Source organism: Eubalaena glacialis, chromosome 15, assembly GCF_028564815.1.
Source record: "Eubalaena glacialis isolate mEubGla1 chromosome 15, mEubGla1.1.hap2.+ XY, whole genome shotgun sequence".
In the NCBI taxonomy this organism is placed as follows: Eukaryota; Metazoa; Chordata; class Mammalia; order Artiodactyla; family Balaenidae; genus Eubalaena; species Eubalaena glacialis.
Window position 1 is genome coordinate 25,168,102 of NC_083730.1, and position 12,263 is coordinate 25,180,364.

Below are 12,263 nucleotides of genomic sequence, written 5' to 3' on the forward strand. Positions count from 1 at the left end.
GATTTAATTGATATTTATAGGACATTCCATCCAACAACAGCAGATTACACTTTCTTCTCAAGTGCACACGGAACATTCTCCAGGATAGATCACATCTTGGGTCACAAATCAAGCCTCAGTAAATTTAAGAAAATTGAAATCATATCAAGCATCTTTTCTGACCACAACGCTATGAGATTAGAAATCAATTACAGGGAAAAAAACGTAAAAAACATAAACACATGGAGGCTAAACAATACATTACTAAATAAGCAAGAGATCACTGAAGAAATCAAAGAGGAAATCAAAAAATACCTAGAGACAAATTACAACAAAAACACGACGATCCAAAACCTATGGGATGCAGCCAAAGCAGTCTAAGAGAGAAGTTTATAGCAATACAAGCCTACCTCAACAAACAAGAAAAATCTCAAATAAATAATCTAACCTTACACCTAAAGGAACTAGAGAAAGAAGAACAAACAAAACCCAAAGTTAGCAGAAGGAAAGAAATCATAAAGATCAGAGCAGAAATAAATGAAATAGAAACAAAGGAAACAATAACAAAGATCAATAAAACTAAAAGGTGGTTCTTTGAGAAGATAAAATTGATAAACCATTAGCCAGACTCATCAAGAAAAAGAGGGAGAGGACTCAAATCAATAAAGTTAGAAATGAAAAAGGAGAAGTTACAACAGACAATGCAGAAATACAAAGGATCATGAGAGACTACTACAAGCAACACTGCCAATAAAATGGACAACCTGGAAGAAATGGACAAATTCTTAGAAAGGTATAACCTTCCAAGACTGAACCAGGAAGAAGTAGAAAATATAAACATACCAATCACAAGTAATGAAATTGAAACTGTGATTAAAAATCTTCCAACAAACAAAAGTCCAGGACCAGATGGCTTCACAGGTGAATTCTATCAAACATTTAGAGAAGAGCTAAAACCCATCCTTCTCAAACTCTTCCAAAAAATTGCAGAGGAAGGAACACTCCCAAACTCGTTCTATGCGGCCACCATCACCCTGATACCAAAACCAGACAAAGATACTACAAAAAAGAAAATTACAGACCAATATCACTGATGAATATAGATGCAAAAATCCTCAACAAAATACTAGCAAACGGAATCCAACAGCACATTAAAAGGATCATACACCATGATCAAGCGGGATTTATCCCAGGGATGCAAGTATTCTTCAATATAAGCAAATAAATCAATGTGATACACCATATTAACAAATTGAAGGAGAAAAACCATATGATCATCTCAATAGATGCAGAAAAAGCTTTCGACAAAATTCAACACCCATTTATGATAAAAACCCTCCAGAAAGCAAGCATAGAGGGAACCTACCTCAACATAATAAAGGCCGTATATGACAAACCCACAGCAAACATCATTCTCAACGGTAAAAAACTGAAAGCGTTTCCTCTAAGATCAGGAACAAGACAAGGATGTCCACTCTCACTGCCATTATTCAACATAGTTTTGGAAGTCCTAGCCACGGCAGTCAGAAAAGAAAAAGAAATAAAAGGAATACAAATTGGAAAAGAAGAAGTAAAACTGTCACTGTTTGCAGATGACATGATACTATACATAGAGAATCCTAAAGATGTCACCAGAAAACTACTAGAACTAATCAGTGAATTTGGTAAAGTTGCAGGATACAAAAATTAATGCACAGAAATTTCTTGTATTCCTATACACAAAAGATGAAAACTGTGAAAGAGAAATTAAGGAAACACTCCCATTTACCACTGCAACTAAAAGAATAAAATACCTAGGAATAAACCTACCTAGGGAGACAAAAGACCTGTATGCAGAAAACTATAAGACACTGCTGAAAGAAATTAAAGATGATACAGACAGATGGAGAGATATACCATGCTCTTGGATTGGAAGAAGCAACATTGTGAAAATGACTATACTACCCAAAGCAATCTACAGATTCAATGCAATTCCTATCAAATTACCAATGGCATTTTTTACAGAACTAGAACAAAAAATCTTAAAATTTGTATGGAGACACAAAAGACCCCGAATAGCCAAAGCAATCTTGAGGGAAAAAAGCGGAGTTGGAGGAATCAGACTCCCTGACTTCAGACTATACTACAGAGCTACAGTAATCAAGACAATATGGTACTGGCGCAAAAACAGAAATATAGATCAACGGAACAGGATAGAAAGCCCAGAGATAAACCCACACACCTATGGTCAACTAATCTATGACAAAGGAGGCAAGGATATACAATGGAGAAAAGACAGTCTCTTCAATAAGTGGTGCTGGGAAAACAGCTACATGTAAAGGAATGAAATTAGAACACTCCCTAACACCATACACAAAAATAAATTCAAAATGTATTAGAGACCTAAATGTAAGACTGGACACTATAAAACTCTTAGAGGAAAACATAGGAAGAACACTCTTTGACATAAATCACAGCAAGATCTCTTTTGACCCACCTCCTAGAGTAATGAAAATAAAAACAAAAGTAAACAGATGGGACCTAATGAAACTAAAAGCTTTTGCAGAGCAAAGGAAACCATAAACAAGACAAAGAGACAACCCTCAGAATGGGAGAAAGTATTTGCAAACGAAGTAACTGAGAAAGGATTAATCTCCTAAATATACAAGCAGCTCATGCAGCTCAATATCAAAAAACAAAACAAAACAAAACAAACAACCCAATCCAAAAATGGGCAGAAGACCTAAATAGACATTTCTCCAAAGAAGACATACAGATAGATGGCCAAGAAGAACATGAAAAGCTGCTCAATGTCACTAATTATTAGAGAAATGCAAATCAAAACTACAGTGAGGTATCACCTCACACCAGTTAGAATGGGCATCATCAGAAAATCTACAAACAACAAATGCTGGAGAGGGTGTGGAGAAAAGGGAACCCTCTTGCACTGTTGGTGGGAATGTAAATTGATACAGCCACTATGGAGAACAGTATGGAGGTTCCTTAAAAAAACTAAAAATAGAATTACCATATGACCCAGCAATCCCATTACTGGGCATATACCCTGAGAAAACCATAATTCAAAAAGACACATGCACCGCAATGTTCACTGCAGCACTATTTACAATAGCCAGGTCATGGAAGCAACCTAAATGCCCATCGACAGATGAATGGATAAAGAAGATGTGGTACATATATACAATGGAATATTACTCAGCCATAAAAAGGAATGAAATTGGGTCATTTGTAGAGACGTGGATGTATCTAGAGACCATCATACAGAGTGAAGTAAGTCAGAAAGAGAAAAACAAGTATCGTATACTAACTCACATATGTGGAACCTAGAAAAATGGTATAGATGAACCGGTTTGCAGGGCAGAAATAGAGACACAGATGTAGAGAACAAACGTATGGACACCAATGGGGGAAAGTGGTGGGGGAGGGGTGGTGGTGGGATGAATGGGGAGACTGGGATGGACATATATACACTAATATGTATAAACAGATAACTAATAAGAACCTGCTGTATAAAAAATAAATAAAATTCAAAAAAAAATTAGTACGAGGTGATATCTCACTGTGGTTTTGAGTTGCTTTTCCTAATTATTAGTGATGTTGAGCATCTTTTCCTATGCTTTTGGCCATTCATATATCTTTTTTGGAGAAATATCTAAGTCCTTTGCCCATTTTTTAAATTGAATTGTTTATTTTTTGTTGTTGTTAAGTTGTCTTGTATTTTTAAAAAATATTTTGAAACCCAGTTCAATTTGAGTGTTGAGTGACGTTCATAATTCATTCTGAAATAAATGCCCAAGGAGCAAAATTACTGAATTTAGTCTTGATATTAATAAATGATATCATATTAGATTGATTTTTCCCTTGAATAAAGACAGTGCTGATTATGTATTATATCTCCTCAAATACATTTGAATCGGAGCATAGCTTCCTTAAGGAAGATTTATGTTCATTTTAAGGACCATATCTGTAAATGGAAAATGTGGAGTTGAGAAAGGCTACAAGTCAAGTCTCAGAAGAAGGCCTGTGTCACCCCTTCTCCCCCACCACCAGCACTTCCCAGCAGTCAGAAAGGAACGTTGTCATTAATGTTTATTACACTAGCCATCTAAAATGGGGAAACTGAGTCAGTAGAAAGTAACTCTTATAAACTAATGGGTTTATGCTAAAATTTAGAGAAGCCACAGACTGACGAGAACAAAGTTTTGCCTGGATTTCATCCCCCTCCTTTAACTTTCCCAGTTTACCTAAATTATGTCCTGTTCTGCACACCTCTCCCCGGGGGACATTTGGCAATATCTGGAGGTGCGTTTGTTGTCATGACTGGGAAGGGTGTGCGACTGGCACCTGGTGGGTAGAGGCCAGGGCTGCTGCTAACATCCTGCAACACACAGGACAGCCCCTCCAGCAAAGGATTATCAGGCCCCAAAATGTCAGAAGTGCTACTGTTAAAAAATCTTCCTTTAACCCTAAATCCAACCATCCCCTTCTCATGTCACCTCCCCGTTCTGTTTGTTCATATACATACATGGGTACATGTATATACACACACACACACACACACACACACACACACATTTTAATATGAAAGTATTCAGCTTTCTAAATTCTCCTGCTGAGATTATATATAGACCAATATTGAGGATCGGGGGAGAGGCTGGGAAGGTGAGATGAATGTAGTAATACAAATATGACTGTTACTAATTCTTCAAAGCATAAGCTCCTCATAAACACAGGATGTCTTCAGTATATCTCAAGGATAAGCCTTGTCTCTCTCTTGCCCCACAGTCTCAGGTCTGGGTGTGGGTCAGCGGCCTTGCTGCCCTCCCACGCTGCCTCCAGAGCAGTCATCCCCTCCCTTTTGCAGAACCCTGTGCTATTTTGAGGTTCGTGTTGATGAATGATACCATCCTGCTGCTCTCTTTATTTCTGTCTACCGGCTTCATGCTCGGGTCCTTCCTCCAGTGACTGTATTATCACTGCCTCTGTCACGTTTTAAAAAATCATTAGATCATGTTTTAATTCTCGGAAACTTTAGCATCCAGATGGCCAAGGACCTCACAGTTCCATGACCAGAATACCAATGACTTTTTCTTCATTCTGTATCAGATACCTGCTCCCTTGGTCACGTCAACAGAGATTGTCACTGAGCAAATAGCCGAAAAGAGCCCCCTCCTAGGGAATCTCCCAGCACAGTTTTGGTAAAGGTTTATCGCTTTTCCCCATAAAAGTCTTGTGTAGGATTTATTTTATGAGATTTTTTTTTCTATTTTATTTTCTGCTTGCGTATTGCTAATGAATAGCTTTGGGGTATTATGTATCTAGGCAGCTTGCCCAAACCCTTGTATTAGTTCTAATCATGTAGACAATATCTCATTTATTTTTATCGCCCTTTTGCATTAGGCTGGGACCTCTAATGCAATGTTGGGAGGGAAAAAAAGCCAAACCTAGAAATGTTCATATTAGTTCACCATTCAGTGTGATCCTTATAATAGGTGGCAGATAGATGCACTTTATCAAAGTCAGGAAATTTCCTTCTATTCCTAATGTTGCTAAGAAATTCATGAATAGTTGACTCATTCTTCAAACCACGCTAACCTGGCTTTGCCTCCACCACTCACTGATCTTGCGAATGTCACCAACCACCTTCACATTGCCAGATCTAGTGAAACTTTTCTGTCCTCATCTTCTTTGACCTCTCCAAAACATGACACAGGTAACCGTCCCTTTGGTCTGTTTTTGCAGCTGTTACTCTACTAAACCTCTGCCCATGAGTTTTTCAGGATTGGTCCTTGGGTGTGTGTGTGCTCTCGCTGGTGATGCCATCCCGAGTCACAGGACTCATCATGTTTACATCCCAACACTGGTCTCTCCTCTAGCTCCGGACTCCTGTACCTAACTGCCCTCTAGACATTTCTCTCACGAAACCCTCTCCTCCTTCAAGTCCTTGCTTCCTCAATTCCAGTACTTCAGGTCAGAAATCTGGGAGTTTCCTTGATTCCACCCTCTCCCTCACCCCTCATATCCAGCCCATCAGCAAGTTTTATCAATTCTTTCGGAATGTATCTCAAATCCACCCACTTCTTTTTTCCACCTCCACCACTTTGCTCCAAGCTACCAGAATCACTTGCCTGGATTACAAGAGCCCACCTTCATTCTTGCCCCTCTTCAATCATTCTCTAAAAAGCTGCCAGGGGCATCTTTTAAAAACACAAATTATATTAGGTCACCCTCCTCTAAAGCCCTGAAACAGGTTTATATCACGCTTGGAATAAAATCCAGGCCCGTTTTCCACCATGGCCTGCTCATGGTGACCCCCAACCCCTGAGGAGGTCTGGCCTCCACTTCCCTCTAACCTGAGCTCAGACTGTTCCTCTGGCTCCCCGTGCTTCACATATGTTGCCTTTCTTTGGGCTCCTCACATGCCATGCTTGCTCATCCTTTAGGACTGTGCCAGATCTCCCCTCTGCCTGCAATGCTGTTTCCTCTGCCTTCCCAGGACAGGACCTTCCCTACTCGTCCATCAAGTCTCAGATGCTCTCTCTTTAGGCCAGTGTTCTCTGTTCCCCCTAAGTTCCTCTCCCCAGACCTTTATGGAACTCTTCTGAGCTTGTATTCCCTTATTAGATTGTTTATTGTCTGTCTCCCTTGTTAAATCGTAAATTCCAAGAGGGCAAGGACTTCATGTGCCCAGCACAGTGCCTGGCACAAAATGGGCGCACAGTAATGTTGTGGGGATGGATAAATGGATGGGTGATGATTGAAGAAACTGAAGCATGAGAGATTTTTCTCAGAGTCACAGAGAGGCAGAGCAAGCGGCAAGTAGCTGCTCACATACAATTTACCTCTTCTATCTCCACAGATGATCATGGAAGTGGCTGTGTGCCTGGTCATACACACCTGTGTGCCCGTGTGTTTTCAAGAGAGAAGGGGTAGAAAACGGGGAGATTCTAATGGTGCTTGCTGTCTGGCACTAAGGATCAATAGAAACACTAGAGTGACCTTGGGCAGTTTACTTTGAACCTAACCAACTACATGTGGTAGAGAAGAGTTGGGAAAGAAACCCAAATGCATGAGGTTGCCCCTAGGACGACCATAGAACTTACCATCCAAGCCAGGTCATTTTTGGGAAGTGAAAGGGGACACTGTTAATAATTACCCTGCAGCAACAAGTATAAACTGGAATTATTCTGGCCAAGAATGAACAAACAGTATTTGTTCAGTTCAAGAGAGCTGAACAAATACTGTTTGAGTGTGATTGTTGGATTTGAGGATTATTAAGTCAGGGTAGACTGGTCGAGTGCTTGGGAGATGAGCAAACACTTGAAGGAGGTGACAGGTACCCGAGAAGAGTAGGAGAAACCGCCAGGGCTGGGCCCTGAGAGAGAAGTGCGCCTGCTGTGCAAGGAGGCCAGCATGGTGGGAGCAGAGTGAGCGGGAGGAGAGCGGTTGAAGTCCGAGAAGCAGCCTGGGTGTGTGCCGTGTAGGGCCTTAGACGCCATTGCAGGGACTTTGGCTTTTATTCTGAGTAAATGGGAGCCACTGCAGCCTTCTGAGTAGAAGAGAGACTTCATCTGACACATTTGAAGGACACCTCAGTCTGTTCCATTAAAGTGAACTGTAAAGGGACGAAGTTGGGATAGGACGCTATTGCAGTAATCCAGGCATCTCGGATCTACAGTCAGCAATAGAGTGGTGAGAAGTTGTCAGAGTCTGGTTATGTTCTGAAGATAGAGCCTTATTTCCTCATGGATTGGCTGCTGCTTGGTAGAAAAAGGAGTCAAGGATGACTCCTGGGCTTTTCATCTCAGCCACTGAGATGCAGGAAGGCTGCATGTGGAGCAAGTCTGGGGGGAGGTTCAGGAGTTCAGTTCAGACATCCAAGCAGAGATGCTGAACATCCATCTGGCTTTAGGATGGAGCTAGATCAGAAAGCATTGACATATAAATGGGATGTGATCAAGAACTAGGGGCCTCACCATAGGCAAAACGAAAAGACAGCCTATAGAATGGGAGAAAATATTTCCAAATGATATGACCAATAAGGGGTTAATATCCAAAATATATAAATAGCTCATACGACTCAACATCAAAAAAATAAACAACCCAATTTAAAAATGGGCAGAAGACCTGAATAGACATTTTTCCAAAGAAGACATACAGATGGCCAACAGGCACATGAAAAGATGTTCAACGTTGTTAATCATCAGAGAAGTACAAATTCAAACCACAATGAGATATCACCTCACACTTGTCAGAATGGCTATTATCAAAAAGAACACAACTAACAAATGTTGGCGAGTATGTGGAGAAAAGGGAGCCCTCCTACACTGTTGGGGGGAATGTAAATTGATGCAGCCACTATGGAAAACAGTTCTCAAAAAACTAAAGATAGAACTGTCAGGACGTCCCTGGTGGCGCAGTGGTTAAGAATCCGCCTGCCAATGCAGGGGACACAGGTTCGAGCCCTGGTCTGGGAGGATCCCACGAGCCACGGAGCAACTAAGCCTGTGTGCCACAACTACTGAAGACCGCGCGCCTAGAGCCCGTGCTCTGCAACAAGAGAAGCCCGCGCACCACACGAAGAGTAGCACCTGCTCACCACAACTAGAGAAAGCTTGCATGCAGCAATGAAGACCCAACGCAGCCAAAAACAAATAAATTAAAAAAAAAAAAAAGAACTACCATATGACCCAGCAATTCCACACTTGGGTATCTATCCATAAAAACCAAAAACACTAATTTGAAAAGATACATGTACCCCAATGATCATAGCAGCATTATTTACAACTGCCAAGATATGGAAGCAACCTAAGTGTCCATCAACAGATGAATGGATAAAGAAGTGGTATATATATATGCAATGGAATATTACTCAGACAGAAAAAGAATGAAACTTTGCCATTTGCAACAACATGGATGGACTTGGAGGGCATTATGTTAAGTGAAATGAGTCAGACAGAAAGACAAATACTACATGATATCACTTATATGTGGAATCTAAAAAATACAACAAACTAGTGAATATAACAAAAAAGAAACAGACTCACGGATACAGAGAACAAAACTAGTGGTTGCCAGTAGGGAGGGGGAAGGGGGGAGGGGCAAATGGGGTCGGGGATTAACAGGTACAAACTACTATGTATAAAATAAGTAAGCTACAAGGATATATTGTACAACACAGGGAATATATCCAATAGTTTATAATAACTATAAATGGAGAATAACCTTTAAAAAGTGTGAATCACTATGTTGTACACCTGAAACATATAATATTGTACGTCAACTATACCTCAATTTAAAAAGTTAAAAAAAAGAACTAGTGGCCTCCATCCTAGATAGATTCAAACAAGAAAATTTTCCTTCTATTAATACTCTGAGGTTTTCATTTTTATGACTTAAAAATTTAAAAGAGAATAAGAATAATCTATAAAACCAGGTATATCTATACTGCCCTTTTGGAGAGTGATCCAGTTCTTTTACAAGTTTTATAATTTTATATAATAAGTGCCATCTCTTAAACCTTCATGGAAAAAAAATGTAAATTCCTTACTAAACTGAATAACTTAAAATGAAGGATGGGAACATACATTTTTAAAGGTACCCTAACCTAAAAGGAATGCCTTTGTAATTGAGAAATAATTGAAATAATTTTTATGAAGTGAACAATGACTCTCCTTTTCCTTTCTCTCCATCTCATTTTTTATTCTTCAAGTGAATCCTGCATTTTCATAAATTGGGTTGATTTGCAATGAGTCTGCTTGCACCAGCGGCGAGCCCAGGGGCACTTCTTCCCCTAGGTGGTGCCACAGGCCTGTGCTGCCTCGGTTCCTTTCTCAGCAGCATCTCCAAGATGCTTCTCTCAGCAGAGTTGGCCGAACTCTTGGTCTTTCTCACTTCCTGGGAATTGAAAGGAGAGAAGGAGCCAGCAGTAAAGAAACCTAGGGCAGCAGCTGGGGGACCAAAAATCTGTCCCACCTGCTAGCCAGTGCTCCAGGTCCCTCTGGCCAAGGACACTGCCCTTTATTTCTCCTCAGTGGAAACATGGCAGATGCAGAGGCCCAGAGCCTAGGGAGCCCAGTGTTACACGGTCTCTGAGCTGCTGGTAACAGACCACAGGCCCCACTGAGGTGGTGAGCGCTGGGGCCTACCAGGTGAGGGCACGGGGAGAGAGGCCAGGACACAGTCTGGAGCAGAGAGAAGGTGGGGCAACATTCGTACTCCCTGTGGACACTTGGAGCCCGGGGGCTCCTCTTTTTCACTCTGGACCCTGTATTTATTCTAGAGTCCCCAGCTGCCCCCAACCTTTCCCAGCTGACAGAGCAAGGGCTGCCGGGAGCTGCTTGTATTCTCCCCTCCACACTTTCGTGGACATAAACTGACTGGGGCCATAACCGGTGAGGTCTGAGGGCTGTGGGGTGCAGCTCAGACACATAGAGCAAAGACAAGTGGGGAGATCTATGTCCTGTGCCCTGGCCTTACTTCCCCAGGGATGGGCACGCTGTCTTAGACTCCACATACACCCCAGCGCCTCTGCTCTGAGAGCCTCAGTAAGGAAACAAGATGGATGTAACACTTCTCAGGAACATGGCCAGAGGAAGACAAGGCCCCTTCTACCTGTGCTCGGCAGCATCCAATCTCCCCACGGTTCTGCCATGTTCCAGCAAGTGAGAGCAAAGGAAAGTAATGAGATGGGGTCCTCCAAAGCCATGCTCTGGTCCCGTCTTGGCACACTCAATATGCAGACACATCCAAGAGGCCCGAAGCTGTTGTAGAACAAGGGGTTCTGGCGGAGAAGTAAAAGCCAGACTTGTGTTTGAACATGCAGTTCCTCCGGAGCCTTTTAGAAACACAAGACAAGATAAAATCAGAAACTACATGATGAGGGAACATGCTGATACTAAGAGCAAAGAGCAAGCTATGCTGACTATTCACACACACACACACACACACCACACACGAGTTGTTCCTCACACTGCATTTCTAAGTTGCAAAGAGAAGCCAAGTCCCCAGGAGCTGAGCCCCACAGCAGATGAAATAGGACTCAGAGCCCAGCCAGCCTTTAGATTTGTGCCTGGTCTGCCATGTGCCTGGTGCTGGGAAAGAAGGGGATGTGGGAGCTGGGACCACAGTCATACCATCTCCAGGGCTCTAAGCCTGCATCTTCAGGGAGAACCAGCAGCTTCCAGCAATTAAGCAGCATCCCAGGCTTGCCCTGGACCAACTGCATCGGTCATTACCAACCTGCTTTCTGGTCCTCACAGGCAGCTCAGAGCCTAAGACTGTGTGGATTTGCCCCGCCCTGAGAAGAGGCGATCTGCCAAGTGGGAGGAACTCTGTTCCGCAGGCTTCTGTGTGTCCATATGAATGTGAGCTCCCAGATGTGGGCCTGGGCCCATCAGTCTGGGGAGGAAACGAGACCTCCAAGTGGAAAGACAATGGCTGAGTGAGGACAGACCAAGTTATGAAGGGTACCGTGGTGTTTAGCCCCTTTGAGCCTTCTAAATGGCTGTTTTACAACAAATAGGAGGAAGTCTTTACATGGGTGCAAAGCAACTCCAGCAACTTTTTGTCAAGACACAGTACAGGGTTAAAATAGAAATATTCTTGGGCTTTCCTGGTGGCACAGTGGTTAAGAATCCGCCTGCCAATGCAGGGGACACGGGTTCGAGCCCTGGACCGGGAAGATCCCACATGCCGCGGAGCAACTAAGCCCATGCGCCACAACTACTGAGCCTGCGCTCTAGAGCCCGCGAGACACAACTACTGAGCCTGCGTGCCACAACTACTGAAGCCCACGTGCCTAGAGCCCATGCTCCGCAACAAGAGAAGCCACCACAATGAGAAACCCACACACCACAACGAAGAGTAGCCCCCGCTCACCACAACTAGAGAAAGCCCTCGCGCAGCAATGAAGACCCAACGCAGCCAAAAATAAATAAATAAAATTTAAAAAGTAATAAAATAAAATAAAATAGAAATGTTCTTAAGACCAGAAATGTTAAGCGTAAAGAGACAAAAAACACTGTAAGCTGTAGTACACTGCTTTAAAACTGTTTAAAAATGCACACGCAGAGGAAAGATAACTAATGCCATTAAAATGCTAATGGTGTTCATATTAAGATGGTGGGATTATGAAATACATACATGGAGTACTATGCAGCAGTGAAAACAAACTACTATAGGCATATGGATGAATCTCACAGCTATCGTGTTCTTGAAAAAAGACATCAAACTACATACTATATGATTCTATGTATATGATGTTCAAAAAATGGGCAAAACTAATC

At 42.1% G+C, this 12,263-nt stretch overlaps 1 long non-coding RNA gene across 1 annotated transcript; it reads right to left on the bottom strand.

Annotated features, from left to right (window-relative positions):
* Window positions 1–9,651: 9,651 nt before the first annotated feature.
* On the bottom strand, window positions 9,652–10,675 carry LOC133075265 (uncharacterized). Its single transcript, XR_009697343.1, has 2 exons — window positions 10,591–10,675; window positions 9,652–9,873 (listed from the first exon to the last, which is right to left on the bottom strand). It is a non-coding gene; the product is annotated as an uncharacterized LOC133075265 (long non-coding RNA).
* Between the last annotated feature and the right edge of the window lie 1,588 nt (window positions 10,676–12,263).